The 15,790-nt window shown below is 32.8% G+C and overlaps 1 long non-coding RNA gene across 1 annotated transcript; it reads left to right on the top strand.

The window, feature by feature from the left end:
* The first annotated feature begins 451 nt into the window (after positions 1-451).
* On the top strand, positions 452-6,146 carry LOC138711757 (uncharacterized). The gene is made up of 3 exons (XR_011335443.1): positions 452-825; positions 1,036-1,201; positions 3,715-6,146. It is a non-coding gene; the product is annotated as an uncharacterized lncRNA (long non-coding RNA).
* Positions 6,147-15,790: the final 9,644 nt, after the last annotated feature.

Raw genomic sequence — 15,790 nt, 5'->3', positions numbered from 1 at the left:
CATTCGTAACTTATATGCAAGACACACCAACCAAAAGCCTAACCTGTACAAATTCGTGTATATGCAAGGCATACGAAAAGCCTAAACTAACCTAACCTGTCAAAGATTCCCGCACCTCTCCGCCGGCCCCCACTTTCAGAGCAACATTCGACCTTTATTTTCGGTGCGAAACTGGCATCGACATTGTTCTTTTTACGATACGTATGACTAGACTAGACGACAAAGATGGAAATACATAGTTTGTACCTTAACGTGGTAACGCAATATTACAGAAATATGACAATTATTAACCTCACACTAACCTTATCATAGTCCTCACAATTGTGGCAGCTGAAGACAATGATAATCTTTATTTTATTTATACGACTAACAAATATATAAACAAAATAAAGAATTTATGACTTATCGGGAAAATATCCTAAAAACGAAGGTACTGTACCAGTTAAGGCGGCTTCACAATTGCCCGGGAATGGCAACTAGAACGAGAACGGAATCGAGAAAAATCTTGGAAGCTTTATTTTTTAATGTATGGATACACAATTGCTTTCTGGGAACGGTAGGCCCTGGAATGAGAAACAAAACTTCACGAAGTTTTAACATTTCCATTCCCGGGATTCTTCTGCGCATGTCAAATCAGTCATTTATTCAATTCCGATTGTCGATTGTTCGTCGAGATTATCATGGCAGCTACGGAGTTTGAAGAACTATTAATTCTGTATGTGCAAGAAAAAGAATTCTTATGTGACAAGACAAATGTTCAATTAAAAAATGTAAGAATAAAAGAAAATGCTTGGTGTACAATCGCAGAGATCCTGAATAGTGATGGTAAGTTGGCAATATTACAACATTTTTCTTCTGATTTTGTGAAACTGTACATTTCCTTTCATTTCATTTTATATGTTGATATTATTTATCTATGTTCATATAAAATGCATACACTCAACGTTTAATGTTAATTTGATGATAAATTAATTCTAGTTATATATTTTACTTTCGGAAAGGCGAGAAAATATTAATATATTGCATTATTTTTAGCCGAAACTGTTAAGAAGAAGTGAGACAGCCTCAGGGACAGATTTGTGAGAGCCTTGAGGGATTCTACAGCTATCCCCCCTTCTGGTTCTGGGGCTCAACAGAAGAAAAATAATTTCTCCCTTTATAATTCTATGTTGTAGTTGGCACCTTACATTAGGAAGAGGAAGTAAGTATGAATATTTTTGGCACCCACTATTCTAGCTGAAAGCGAATCAAATTTAAGATTCTCGTATATATATATATATATATATATATATATATATATATATATATATATATATATATATATATATATCAGTACCCTATGTACTGTATTTCAAACTATAGTTCCAACTAAAATTCTGTTTGATGGCATTAATATTGATACCATGACCAATAAAACCTAACCTAAAACTTACGTTATCAAAGGATCATGTAAATAGTCTTCTTTTCCACATGGCCTACTAAATTATTAGGCCTACACATTGCATTAAATTCCACTTTAAATTTTTTATACATGCATTTCTTATGGCATTGTTAATTTCCTATGTAGTATAGTTTGTGAACCGTAAGTAATGTCATTAATTCTAGTGGATGATTTCTTTAGTAAAGAGCAACAAAAAAGTCAAATACCATTTTGCTGTGTTGTGAATAGTTTTCAAAATACATGGTTTACGATTTTACGAGATTGTGCAACGCTGTGTAATCAGTGGGGAGTGCACAAAAGTCTCTGTTGTTCTGAACAACCCCCTCACCTGGCTTGTTCTGAAGTTGAAGGTCACTGTCACGTACCTTGGTTTTAACTCATAAAAAATACAGCTGATGTTATACCTACTGTATTAGAGAACGGAGAATGAACACTGCTCACTTCATGTTAAACAAAACTTGAAAAATTGGAAATAAATTCTATAACCTAATTTTAACGAAATATTCAGAGAATATAGTCAATAAGATACGCTTATTTCAAAATAAATTTAAAACATTAAGAAATATTTCTACACTCTCATTTCAATTAAATAAGCTAAAGAACTAAAACAATAATGATGCTTAGTTCACATTGTAAAAACAAGATTCTGAAACATTTAAAACTCCACAGGCAAAGATAAAAATGCGATATTATGCTATTTTACATTAAACGAAAATAAATTTAAAATAATATTCATTTGTAAACTCTTTCAATTTAATTTTAACTATACTATCGGTGAACACAGGCAATACGAAAAGCTTATTTTTAAGTTACACAAATCAACTTATTAAAAAAAAAAACTCAATTTGTTATACGCAAACATTTTCTTCCAGCAATTAGAAATTATAGTTCCCTCCCACTTTCATTTTAAAGTAATAACTGGTGAACTTATACAACAAATCAAATTTCCCGAGACGTCTTTAAAATCAATCGTATGTGATATGTTTATATTTTTCGCTTCTCAACCGTCGTCTCGAACACGCCAGCTGTTCAGGTACCTGGCCTACGACAACATATATTTGCCTCTCTGCAGGCAGTACTAACCTTCACAACGTTCTCACACTGCACTACGTATTAAAATTACTTCTCAGAACGAAAACATACATTTGTTCGGATCAAATTTCTGCACATTCAGAGGACAAACTAAAATTATTTCAGTCATTTATGACCATAATACATTGCTCTCTTAAATTGACTGAGCATATAGGGAATTAATTCAGTAGCTTTCACAAAATATGCTATGAAATGATTCATATAAAATAATTTTTTTCTCGAAAAGGAAGCTAGAAAAGGAGCAAAAATGTATTAAACGTTTTTGTTTGAAATATCTCAAAGAATAACCCCTTGAAAGTAATGACATTACTTACTGTTCATTCTGTATATAACTATAGTTTGTAATAGATTGTGTGTGTTTGTACACTCATACATACAGAGTGAACCGTCAGTAATCTCAAGTGTTAGTTATTGATTTGATTTGATTTTGAGGGTACAGACATACCCTGTAGTAACATCTATAATGTACATCTTGCACTTTGGGAGGTATTTCAGATTCTGGCATTTGTTCATTTCCAGATAGATTTGATAGATCAGAGAGGGTGTAACCAATTGCCCAACAACAACAAGGAAGGACTGTAATTTAAAAGTATCAAGATACTTAAAAGAGAATCACAATAAAGGAGAAAAAATGTTCAATGCACAAAATAAATAAAAAAGAATGCTATTTCTCCACATTTTTAGAGTTCTGACTTCTGAGCTGCATTTAGGCCTATATGATCTAAACAATGTTGGAAATATTATTGACAGTATCTTTACAATCTATAGGTCAATTCCAATTTGAAGCAGATAATATTTTATTACTATCTGAAAAGATAAGTTGGATTAAACATGTGTTCATTCTAATTTTGCTTTTAAAAATGTTTTCCTAATATACAATCTGGTTTCTATTCATTATTAATTGCTGAATTCATTAGAAATTACAATGAGCAATTAACAATCTGTTTTAAGTGTCTGTTAAACAATTTACAATTTATTACAATTGAAAATCTAAATTATTAAATGCCACTCAAATTAAAATTAATTAATCTTCATTGTTAACTGATAATTCTATTAAACTTTCCCCAACACATGTTGGATTACATTATTATTGTACTCAAGAAATTCGCTGAAATTTTTATAATCTTGTGTATATTTTACTGATAATGTGTCTGTAACTTATGACGTTGTTGTTTGCTTAGAATGACTTCAACTGTAAGCTCAGTAGAAGTCACCCCGAGTACAAGTGTTGAGGCTACATCAGAAGCAATACACCTTTCCGATGATGCCAGTACGAGTACAGAATCACCAGCTCCCATGCAGGAAAGTTCCTTAGGTGGAAGTTTCCAAGAGAAATTTCGCCCTAAGAGAGCCAACCTGCACGATACCCTCTCTAAAGTTGTTGATTCCTTTACGTCTTTTGTGGCAACGAGAGAATATTCAGGACCAAGTGACCTCAATTTCATGAAATCTGTACTTGAAGACATGAAAATGATCCCACACAAAGATAAATTTAAATTTAAGAAGGAGGTGTTGGACCTGTTAGAAAAATATATTCCATAAACTGAGACAAGTTATTTTAGATGTTGGTATAAAAGTATTCTCAAATTAAAAAAAATAACAATTTTCTGTAATATTTTATTGGATACTTATAAATAATCAAATACTCTGTGTTCCTATTTTTGTGTTCAATAAATACTTTCCATAATGCAATTGAAATATAGTAACATTGACATACTTTAAATGACCTCAGTTTCATGAAATCTGTACTTGAAGACTTGAAAATGATCCCACAGAAAGATAAATTTAAATTTAAGAAGGAGGTGTTGGACCTGTTACAAAAATATATTTCATAAACTGAGATAAGTTATTTTAGATGTTGGTATGAAAGTATTCACAAATTTAAAAAAATAACAATTTTCTATAATGTTTTATTGGATACTTATAAATAATCAAATACTCTGTGTTGCTATTTTTGTGTTCAATAAATACTTTCCATAATGCAATTGAAATATAGTAACATTGACATACTTCTATCTCCCATTGTTTACATATCTATGTTGGTAGGATATTGCTCCAGCATCTGAAACCAAATAATCCGCGAAATTATCCCGTAATATATAAATTGCCTGAGTAGCAATATTAGATCCCATTCGACCAACTGATCTGAAATTTGTGTCATTTCTTGTGATTTCTCTCCAGTCTCCGAAATTTTGAGATGGGTGCTGGCTGCAAGTTTCTGTTCTCAAATAGTTATGTAAACATAATGTGGCTTTAATTATTGATTCTGCAGTCTTCACTGAACATAGCAATGGTTGTCTGTAAACTCTCCATCTACTTGCGAGTATACCGAAACTGTTTTCGATATTTTTCCTAGCCCTAGATAGTCTAAAATTAAAAATATTTTTTTTTCTCTCCTAAATATTTACCAGGATAAGGTCGCATAATATACTGCTTTAGAGGAAAAGCCTCATCTGCTACAAAGAAATATGGCATTAAAATATTACTGCCTGGTAGAGTGCGAGGTTCGGGTAGTTCTGCAGATCCATTCTCCAATTTTTTTCCAATTTTACTTCTTCTAAATACACCACCATCGCTTTCAGCGCCATATGCTCCAATGTCAGCCCAGATAAACTTATAGTCTGCATCGCAGCATGCCATTAATATTAAACTGAAAGTGTGCTTATAATTGTAATATATACTACCGGATCTTAAAGGGCACTGGATTTGGACATGTTTTCCATCAATGGCATCTAGAGTATTGGGAAAGTCCCACCTCTCTAGGAAACGTTCGCTTATATTATACCACTCTTCTTTGGTGGGAAACGGAAAATATAAAGGATAAAGTACTTCCCATAACACATCACAGGTTTCAGCGATCACTTTCGAAACGGTAGAGTGCCCAACCCTGAATTCCCAACTCAGATTTAAAAATGAACCACCATGAGCCAGATACTTTAGAGTCATCGCCAATCGAAATTCTGGGCTCAAGCATTCTCGCCTACTCCTCTTGAGTAGCTTGTGTTTCACTAATGATAATATTTTTTCGAAATGCTGGGGTTCCATTCTTGTATATTTGTAAAACGTCTCATGATCATGTACCTTTATATATTTGAATATATTCACAAATGCTTCACGCTCATTTCTTTGTTGGTTCATTGGTCGAACCCACCATCTGAAAATAAGGAATACAATGTAACGAACATCATGATGTCAACTAGATAGTAGCATATAACCTTATTAAGAAACGCAGTGCAATGAACTTCTCATTTTCCACTTTCATACGTATTAAATTTGTGTAAGACATTAAATGTCTTTTTATTTTATTATAGGGAGTAATATTTACCTTCTTTTAGTGCTCTGAGCGACTAAAACACACATTAAAATAAGTACACAATATGTGACTAACTCGTCGTCGTCCATCTTGAAGCATTAGAATAACGCAGACGCTTCAGCTTTCCGTTCAGTTGTGAATATTAGTATTCCCGTTCTCATTCCTCGGCTTTCCCTTCTCGTTCTAGTTGCCATTCCCGGGCAATTGTGAAGCCGCCTTTACAGTCCATCAAGCGAACATGTGCTGTGTCTAATAATCCCATACGTTACGAATGTCAGTAGTATTATCAAGTTACCTGGGTGGAAGGCATAATATTACAGATTGGTCATTATTGCATCCGGGCCATAACAATTCTATAATTAATATATATTAATTCGTATTCATTTCAATGTTTTCAACATAGCGACATTTGAACATGACGACAACTCTGATCATCAGTGTCGCCAACTCGATTCTTAAAAATCCGCTATGAAACCGTGCAGAAACCGCTAAATTGCTACACTGTCAATGTAAAAATAGATTACTTTGCCACTGTGAATGCTAAAAATATCCACTAAATCCCTATATCAGCAATACAAATTTCATAAAATAATTTTACCAGCTAAACTAACACTGAAAAACCCCTGAATTGGCAACACTGCTGATCACATATTTATTAGATTGGCTATTGCCGCACTTGTTATGAAATTGCAACATATAAAAGAGAACAACCACCAGGATCTCCACGCTAGAAAATTATATTTCTTGGTAAGGACCACTAGATGGAAGTAGAGTTGCAGTCTATACTTGTTTTTTCGAAAGATGGGACATGACAGGAGCGTTGCGACCGGAAAAACAACTGAATGTCACATAGCGTGGTATGCCTGTTGCTATGGTAACAACGGTTGAGTTGCCAAAGTTACCGTTCCCACGTGACGAGTGCTTAATAGCTCTCTTGGGACATTTATTGTGCACACAATGTTAGCATTGGTACGTTTCGTGTTTGATTCTCTGTCGATTTTTGTATTGTTTTCTTACCTTCGCCTAGACATTTAAACAGTAAAAACATTTCATTTCACAATAAGGAAATTTAAACACAAAACCTCTACCGGTTATTTTATTATGCAGTTAGGGTATAAGCTATGTAATCAAACTGTATACATTATGAAATGGTAACCACCATATTGCATTGCATAATAATATGTTAACATAAATATTTATGTATTAATCCTCTGTACGGTGCTCATATATTTAATATTTCAATTTGTATATTATAAACATAAGAACTGGAACTGTAAGAATATTATACTTACTTACTTACAAATGGCTTTTAAGGAACCCGAAGGTTCATTGCCGCCCTCACATAAGCCCGCCATCGGTCCCTATCCTGTGCAAGATTAATCCAGTCTCTATCATCATACCCCACCTCCCTCAAATCCATCCTCCCATCTACGTCTCGGCCTCCCTAAAGGTCTTTTTCCCTCCGGTCTCCCAACTAAAACTCTATATGCATTTCTGGATTCGCCCATACGTGCTACATGCCCTGCCCATCTCAAACGTCTGGATTTAACGTTCCTAATTATGTCTGGTGAAGAATACAATGCGTGCAGTTCTGTGTTGTGTAACTTTCTCCATTCTCCTGTAACTTCATCCCGCTTAGCCCCAAATATTTTCCTAAGCACCTTATTCTCAAACACCCTTAACCTATGTTCCTCTTTCTATCATCTATCTGTATGTAGTACCTACATCTACATCTATCGATACACAGTGAGCACATCATCTGACATGAGAGACCCTGAATATTGCTTTTCATTAGACCAAGACCAAGAAAAAGGGAGTTTTGCCTCTTTGTACATTAGTCTTATTGGTGCGGTATTTGATTAATATTTGTATGATTTTATATCTGTGAAGTATTTTTACAATAAACTTCATTCATTTATTCATTCATTCATTCATTCATTTATTTTATTCCATAGATCTTATATGAGCAATGAAGCTTTAAGATGTGGAACAAGTCAACATTTTACAATATTACAATTACAATTTTTACAAATTTTTATAGTTTTACAATTTAGCAATTTTCTACAATTTTTACAATTTTGTGCAATTTTTTACATTTATTTTATTTTATTTTATTTTATTTTTTTTTTTTACACTTACGTAGAAACTATCCACAGTTTACATTTTTGGTGATTTTAATATGGGATATGTGTAAGCAAAAAGAAGAAGATACCGGTAAAAAAATTACAATAAACATAACATAAGTAATAGGCTACAATTAATTGGATACTTATTTTATTAAAGACCCATCGAAATAATATATTTCACGAAATAGACTACTCATCAAAATACCCCAATTTTATATTTCATAATATTGCTCATACTACTACTAGGTTCAAAAAGTTCCCGGAATTTTACTACCATTTTTCGTATTAATATATAACAAGGGATATTATACATTTGTTTTGTTGGTAACATTCATGATGTCATTTCCTTAAAGTTTGTTGATAATGGTAATTATTGGTTTTGAGTTGTAGGCAATTGTTTATCATAGTGTTTCGTTTGTTCGTCGCATTTTGTAATTATGTCCACAGAGCAAAGTACAAACATCAAGTTCTGTGTTTTGCTGGGGACATGATCAGTATGGCTGATGAAGATGGTGATTTCTTAAACAAAATGAAACTGGTGCTACTTGTACGACCCAGTCCCTAAACGACAGTCATCTGAGTGGAAATCGAAAACATCTCCTCGGAAGCAAAAATTTCCTAGGCACACTTCCAAAGGCAAAGTTATTTTAAATGTTATGTTTTATTTAACGACGCTCGCAACTGCAGAGGTTATATCAGCATCGCCGGATGTGCCGGAATTTTGTCCCGCAGGAGTTCTTTTTCATGGCAGTAAATCTACTGACATGAGCCTGTCGCATTTAAGCTCACTTAAAGCAAAGTTATGTTGGAAGTTTTCTTCGACTCTCAGGGTCTCATGCACCATGAGTTCATTCCAGAAGGTCGTACTGTAACGAAAGAATTGTACGTAGAAACCCTCCGTCGCCTCTGGGACGCAGTGAGAAGGAAACGTCCAGAAAAGTGGGTAGAAAACAACTGGTTCCTTATGCATGACAATGCACCTGCTCATCGCGCAATTATTGTAAAGAATTTTCTTGCCAGGCACAACATAACTGCTTTGGATCACCCACCATACTCTCCTGATCTCTCACCACCTGATTACTTTCTGTTTCCCCGTCTGAAAAGTCATCTGAAAGGACGGAGATTCAATGCTGAAGAGGTTATCGCAAACGCGACGAGAGCACTAAGACGGGTTTCACAAAATGGCTTCCAGGCCTGCTTCCAGGAACTCTACACGCGTTGGCAAAAGTGTGTTGTTGCGGAAGGCAACTATTTTGAAGGAAATGCTGTAGAATAGTGTTTAAGGTACGTTGTTTCTATGATGCTAGCAAATTCCGGGAACTTTTTGAACCTAGTATGTATCACTTTCTGTATGGACAAGTGTCATTATGTAACTTATACAATCATTTTTTATATACAGGGTGATTCACGAGGATTTACCGTCCTTTACGGAGCGTATTTCTGAACACATTTTGAGCAAAAAATGTCATATAAACATAGTTCAATATTTTCAGAGTTACACTAATTTAAAGTTGTTTGTAAAATACGTTTTTTCTTTAGCTTGAAGGTAAAAGACTAATACAAATAGAGAATGAACCATTTACAAGTATCATTTCTTTAATTGGCAAGTATTATGAAGTTAAGAATGTGCTGTGAACTCATTAGTTGCTTCGTACAGACATCTTTTTCTATTTTAACTAAAAAATTACAATATTCTTAAGCACTTATCACAACAATTATTACAAATCACACCACTTCCACCGACTTAATTATTTGCAGTTCAATTTTGCATCTTGCAGAGTTTACATCACATTTTAAAAAATGTCGCCGTCCGCTTGAGCACACTTGGCCGCACGCTTGTGAACGGCACTCGTCGCGCTACGTAACTGCATACGGCTATCTTTGATTACCTTAGCGCTCGCGCTGGCTGCTGACTGCACGCTGACCAAGATCACGCGTTCACAGCAATGCGTTCCAATAACGAAACGTAACTCTATAAATATTGAGAACAGGACCCCTGTTTATATGACATTTTTTGCTCAGAATGTCTTCGGAAATAAGCTCCGTAAAGGACAGTAAATTCTCGTGAATCATCCTGTATATTCCTTCGTATCGGTACTCATAGTTATTACTTATAAGTTTACTAGTATCGAACTCAGGAAATAATGCCCTAAATAGACTCAAACTATATCCTTTTATTATTTTGACATTTTAAAGATATTCCTTCCTAGTCGTAGAGGTCATTATTAACTTTACAAGTGGAATTCGGGAAATAATGCCCTCTCTGGGTTCAAACTAGGGCCTGTTCAAATAGGCGCTTAACGTTCATTTGCCGGTAAGGATGCGGACCCGGACGCATAGTGTCCTATCAGACGATAGAGAGCGTTGTCGCCATGATACAATGCGACTCTGGTATCCAATGCAGGAACTTCGTCCTGAGGTTCTTAGATAAAACTGTAACCGCTACAATACAACTGTCATGGATAAATATATAATAGGATGCGAAACTTACTGAGTTTCCCGTAACACATACTAGAGGCGCTGTTGTAGAAATTGATCTTGCTGCCATCTGTTTGTGGGAGGGGCGTTATTACATCTAGCAGCGCACCAAGTAGCGAAAAGAGTAATTATTCCATGCACTTAGCAGTGCACCTGGTGACGAAAATGTTAAACCGTGCAGAAAGTATTCCCTCCCACCCTCATCGATATTCAAAACTAACCCAATTTAAAATAAAACATTTACAGTTTTATTCCTAACAGCATATTACTGAAAATTCTTACCGGAGCCAACAGGAAGATAAAAGAGACGCTGTGTTTTACACTACCCGATTAAAATATAACCAGACAGAGACAAAAAATGAAGCAAAAGGTTAGATAATTGGGATTGTATTCTTTGGGTATTTATTGTACAGCATAATGGAAAAGTCTGCAAGAACTACTTATTTTGCAATTCATTTTGTATTCAGATAAATCTAATATAATATAGTGAAAATATTTTGAGTTCAATCATAAGATTTATCTATTTGCAAATGTTTATTTGCTACAATATGTATAAAATATTAACGTTTTCGCCTTTTCGGCATCATCAGATATGTTAAAACACGTAATCTAGAACTTGAACAAATTAACGAATGTACATTGTAATATATATGACAGGTAAATTTCATGAGTTTTATGTATATTATGTAGTTATGAGTAAAAAGTTTTTGTAAAAATGATTTCAAACATGTAAATTTGAAAGGACTGGATATACATATAACTCATGTTACAAACATATGTGAATGGTGACAGTTTTAAATGATTATTGCCATAATTATGTAGTATTAGTTATTACATTATCACTCAACCTAAATTAATTGTCTACTGAAAACTTTAAGAGTTGATTTCTCAACATATTGTAAGATGGACTTGGTCCTTATTGTGGTGATTCTCGTGATCCATATCGTGATTCTTATAGTGATCTTTTTCATTGTTCTTGTCGTTGTCCTTGTCTTTATATTTGTCCCTATCGCGATGCTTGTAAGTAAGGAGCGGATTTCTATGTAATTAAATATTATTTTTGCGTGTGATAAAACATAATTAACAAAGTTAAAAATTCCGAACTTGAAGTTTCAAGTTTAAAACCCGAATTTTATTTCACATAAAAACACATATTTTCACAAAAAAATTATGTGAATACATATTTTCAGGAAATCTATTATGAACACATAAATCTTGGAGTTTTTTTACTTAAATAATTTTTTTACAAGAACTTTTAAACATTTTAAAACTAAAACAATAATGTATCAGAAGTACGTTATCTTTTTAAGAATTCTTGGTTGCTTCGTGTTTCTAAGTGCTGTGTGGTGTATCCGTGATCCATTTTTGTAATAGTATCCACTCAAGTTCTGAGAACTGCTAGGCAGCATATCAGTGTTATTATTACAGAATAAATTAACATGGACAAGAAGGAGAGATCTTGCAACACATAATTAGGAATGTTTATTGTTGCTGAAGATGATTTCATTCCACGCTTTGTTTGTGAAACACGACAGATAAGAACTCGGGTATGAACATTATTTAATTTAAACAAATCTCTCGCCTCTCGCTCATGTCCATCAAGTAAGGCAATACGTCTTGTTGTGATTCCCTGTTATCGGGCTTCGCCAATCGATATCCTTCAAGATATACTGAAAGATGGTTATTTAAAAAACGATTTGGCTTTCCTATTAGCAAATCTAAGCTTTTGGTGTGACTCCATAAAAAAAATCGAAACATCCAAAAACCTGTTGTCTGAAACAGGGAGGTGCGTGTCGTGAAAATTAAACTAGACTCGCTACCAGGTTCAGAAGCACAATTACTAAGGCACAAATTCCAGAATGTGTTTGGGAAAAACAGTGGATATAAAAAAAATGTGTAAAGTTGCTCAAGTATTGGAGGGTGTGCCTGTAGGTGAAATTGACGGTGTATGTGTTTGTGACATTCCTCTCTTTAAATATGCATGTCTGACGTCCTGTGATGTGGAAAGATCGTTTTCACAGTATAAGTCGTTGCTCGGAGATAATCGGCATGCATTTGTGATGGAGAATTTGGAGATGACCTTCGTTGTTCACCGCAATTCTCGGCCAACTACTAGCACTCAAGTGTGGTTGGTGAGTACCTAGTAACATTTTTTTTTCCAAGGTAAATAAGGTATTTTTGTCATATTAAAAAAATATATTTTTTTATTTTTAGCAAATATTGTCGTACTTTTTAGCACATAAAAATAAATATATTTAAATTTTTTAGCACATAAAAAGCCGCTCCCTACTTAAAATAGTCGTTGCCTTTGTAGTGGTGCTTATCGTGGTCCTTGTTGTCGTCCTCATAGTTCATATCGTGGTCCTGGTTCTTGTTATTCTTATCGTGGACCTTGTTAATTTTCTTGTGGTCCTTATGCTGGTCTTTGTTGTTTTTTTCATGGCCTTATATTTGTAATTTCATAATAACTTGTTTTCCTCTTTGGGGATTGACTTTTTGCCACACGATTCCTTTCATACTTTCATAAACGATAAAAGATCACGGATTTAATAATAATAATAATAATGATTTATTTAACCTGGCAGAGTTAAGGTCATACGGCCTTCTCTAACACTCAACCAGGAGTAAAACTGCGTTACAAAAAACACTACGAATTTACAAAGTACACTACAATTTTACACACAAAACTGAATAAGATAATAATAATAAAATGTAAACAACAAGTAAGTAGAAATCAGACATGATAATATATATAACATACAGAAAGAAAGAAAAAAGCATAATAAAATGTGAACAGCAGCTCAAAATAAATGAGACATACAAAGTATAAAGTATAAAAAAATAAGACAATTATTGATAATAATAATAATAATAATAATAATAATAATAATAATAATAATAATAATAAAATAGTGCAGTACAAAGCATACAATGAATACAATATTTTTAAGTACACACAGTAAGGAAAATTATGATTATATATAGCTCAACTTATCACGTTATAGATATACCATTATCGGAAAAATATGAAAACAAAAATATAAAATAAGTTAAATATCACTAGAACATAAAAAAAAATGTGAATACGTGGAAATATGCAATACAACACTTATCATAATAGTAAGTTAGTTTGGCAACTCGTCATAAGATAATTTTCTAAATTGGATTTGAAAGATTTCAATGTTCGGTAGCCCTTGATTTAAACAGGGATGTGTACAAGAAATGGACAGATAACTGATAACATTTTACTGGTGTGTATTTTGGAATAGGGTGAATATACGCATGCACGGCCAGACGTTTGTTTACATGGCTACGTCGATATCGTATGAACCGCGCTATAGAACTTAGAAACTTTCGCATCACCAAGAGTCGTCTCATTCTTTTTTGGGGGCATTAGACGTATGAGCCAAAAACTCAATCAGAGGTACCATGGTTTGTAAGGCTTTATAATAATAATAATAATAATAATAATAATAATAATAATAATAATAATAATAATAATAATAATAAATTATGCTGCTCTTTTTGTTATTGCCTATCCATTCAATAATTTTGCTAAAATATCCTTCGAAAATACTTTCACTAATCTGATTTGCAACTTATGATAAAACTTCTGATTATTTTCTCTTGAACTTAATTCTAGAGTGCATGTAAGTAATACAGTCAAATAATTTAGATTTTTAAAAACAGTCTATTGTTTTAATAAAACGTTTCATTTTTTTTTTCATTTCATTTATTATATTCCATAGATCTTACATGAGCAATGAAGCTTTAAGATGTGGAACAAGTCAAAATTTTACAAGATTACAATTACAATTTTTACAAATTTTTACAATTTTAAGGGGCCTCATATAGTAGCGGTGCTGTAGACTGTAAACCTTTCACAAAATTTTTAATATCTCAGAAATAATTCAGTGGATCTTTCTCATTTTTTGTACACAAAGAAGTGGTATTTGGGCCTCTCATTTGGCATCAACAAATTTATAATTATCTTACTAGTTTATTATTTTTATTTACACAATTTAAAGGAAATAATTTGCTGCTACATAAAATGAAAAAAAACATAGTATCTCCCCAACAACTTTTCAGAGTCTAAGTTTCTTTTTCATTTCAGACTCCAGAAATGCAGTGTTAGAGGATGAACCACAGTGTTTATCCTAGGTTATAAAGTTTATGAATTATTATATTTTTTATTCTGTCATACTGGAAAAAGTAATTTTTATTTTACATTATCTACTTAAAATTTATGAAATTGTGCTTATATCTCTATGAAAGTAGTTCATCCTCTACAGTTTGAATGGCTACAGATTTGCTGAAAATTTGAAACAGTTTGGACAATTAGTTCAAGAGATATCATGTTTTAGTTTGAAAAATAGCAGCAAATTATTTGCCTCAAATTGTGTAAATCTATACTAAAAATAAATCTGTAGCCGACATTTTTCTGGTAATTTTCGATTTTCCAAAAATAATTGGTCCTAACATATATAATTAACCACCCTGAAACCGAAAATCGCTTTTTTGAAATTTTTGTTTGTATATCTGTCTGTCTGTAAGTTTGTTACCTTTTCACGCAATAATGGCTGAACGAATTTCGATGAAAATTGGAACATAAATTAAGTTCGTTGTAACTTAGAGTTCAGGCTATATGGCATTCAAAATACCTTATTTAAAAGGGGGGTTATAAGGGGGCCTGAATTAAATAAATCGAAATATCGCGCTTATTATTGATTTTTCTGAAAAATGTTACATAACAAAAGTTTCTTTAAAAATAATTTGCGATAATTTTTATTCCTTAAAAAATTTTGATAGGACTGATATTTAATGAGATAAATGAGTTTTAAAATTAAAATAACTGCCATCAAAGGCCGTGTAATGAATTAAAAAACAAATGACTTCGTCTATAAGGGGCCTTGGACAGCAACAATCGAAAGCTATGAAAGATAGCCTACAGAGAATATTTCTGTGTTTGTATGAAGTAATATCGGAAGCTAAATTAACCGATTTGTATAATTAATTTTTATTTCACCATTGGAAAGTGTAGTTTCTCTAGATGGACATAATGCTACAATGTTATTACAGTAACTTCTGATATAATATAATATAATATAATATAATATAATATAATATAATATAATATAATATAATATAATATAATATGTAATATTATATAATATAATTTAAGTTATTTGAAGGGTTCAGAACCATAGTGGGCCAAGCGCCATTTACTGAATACGTAGAAAACAAGGGTTAAAATTAAGTTATTACCATAATTCAATGGAAACCTATAACAAGTAAAATAAAATATACACATTAAATCTAAATGATGTCAATCTTCATTAA

This window comes from Periplaneta americana, chromosome 13 (assembly GCF_040183065.1).
Source record: "Periplaneta americana isolate PAMFEO1 chromosome 13, P.americana_PAMFEO1_priV1, whole genome shotgun sequence".
Taxonomy (NCBI): Eukaryota; Metazoa; Arthropoda; class Insecta; order Blattodea; family Blattidae; genus Periplaneta; species Periplaneta americana.
This window is presented reverse-complemented; position numbering and strand designations above follow the sequence as displayed.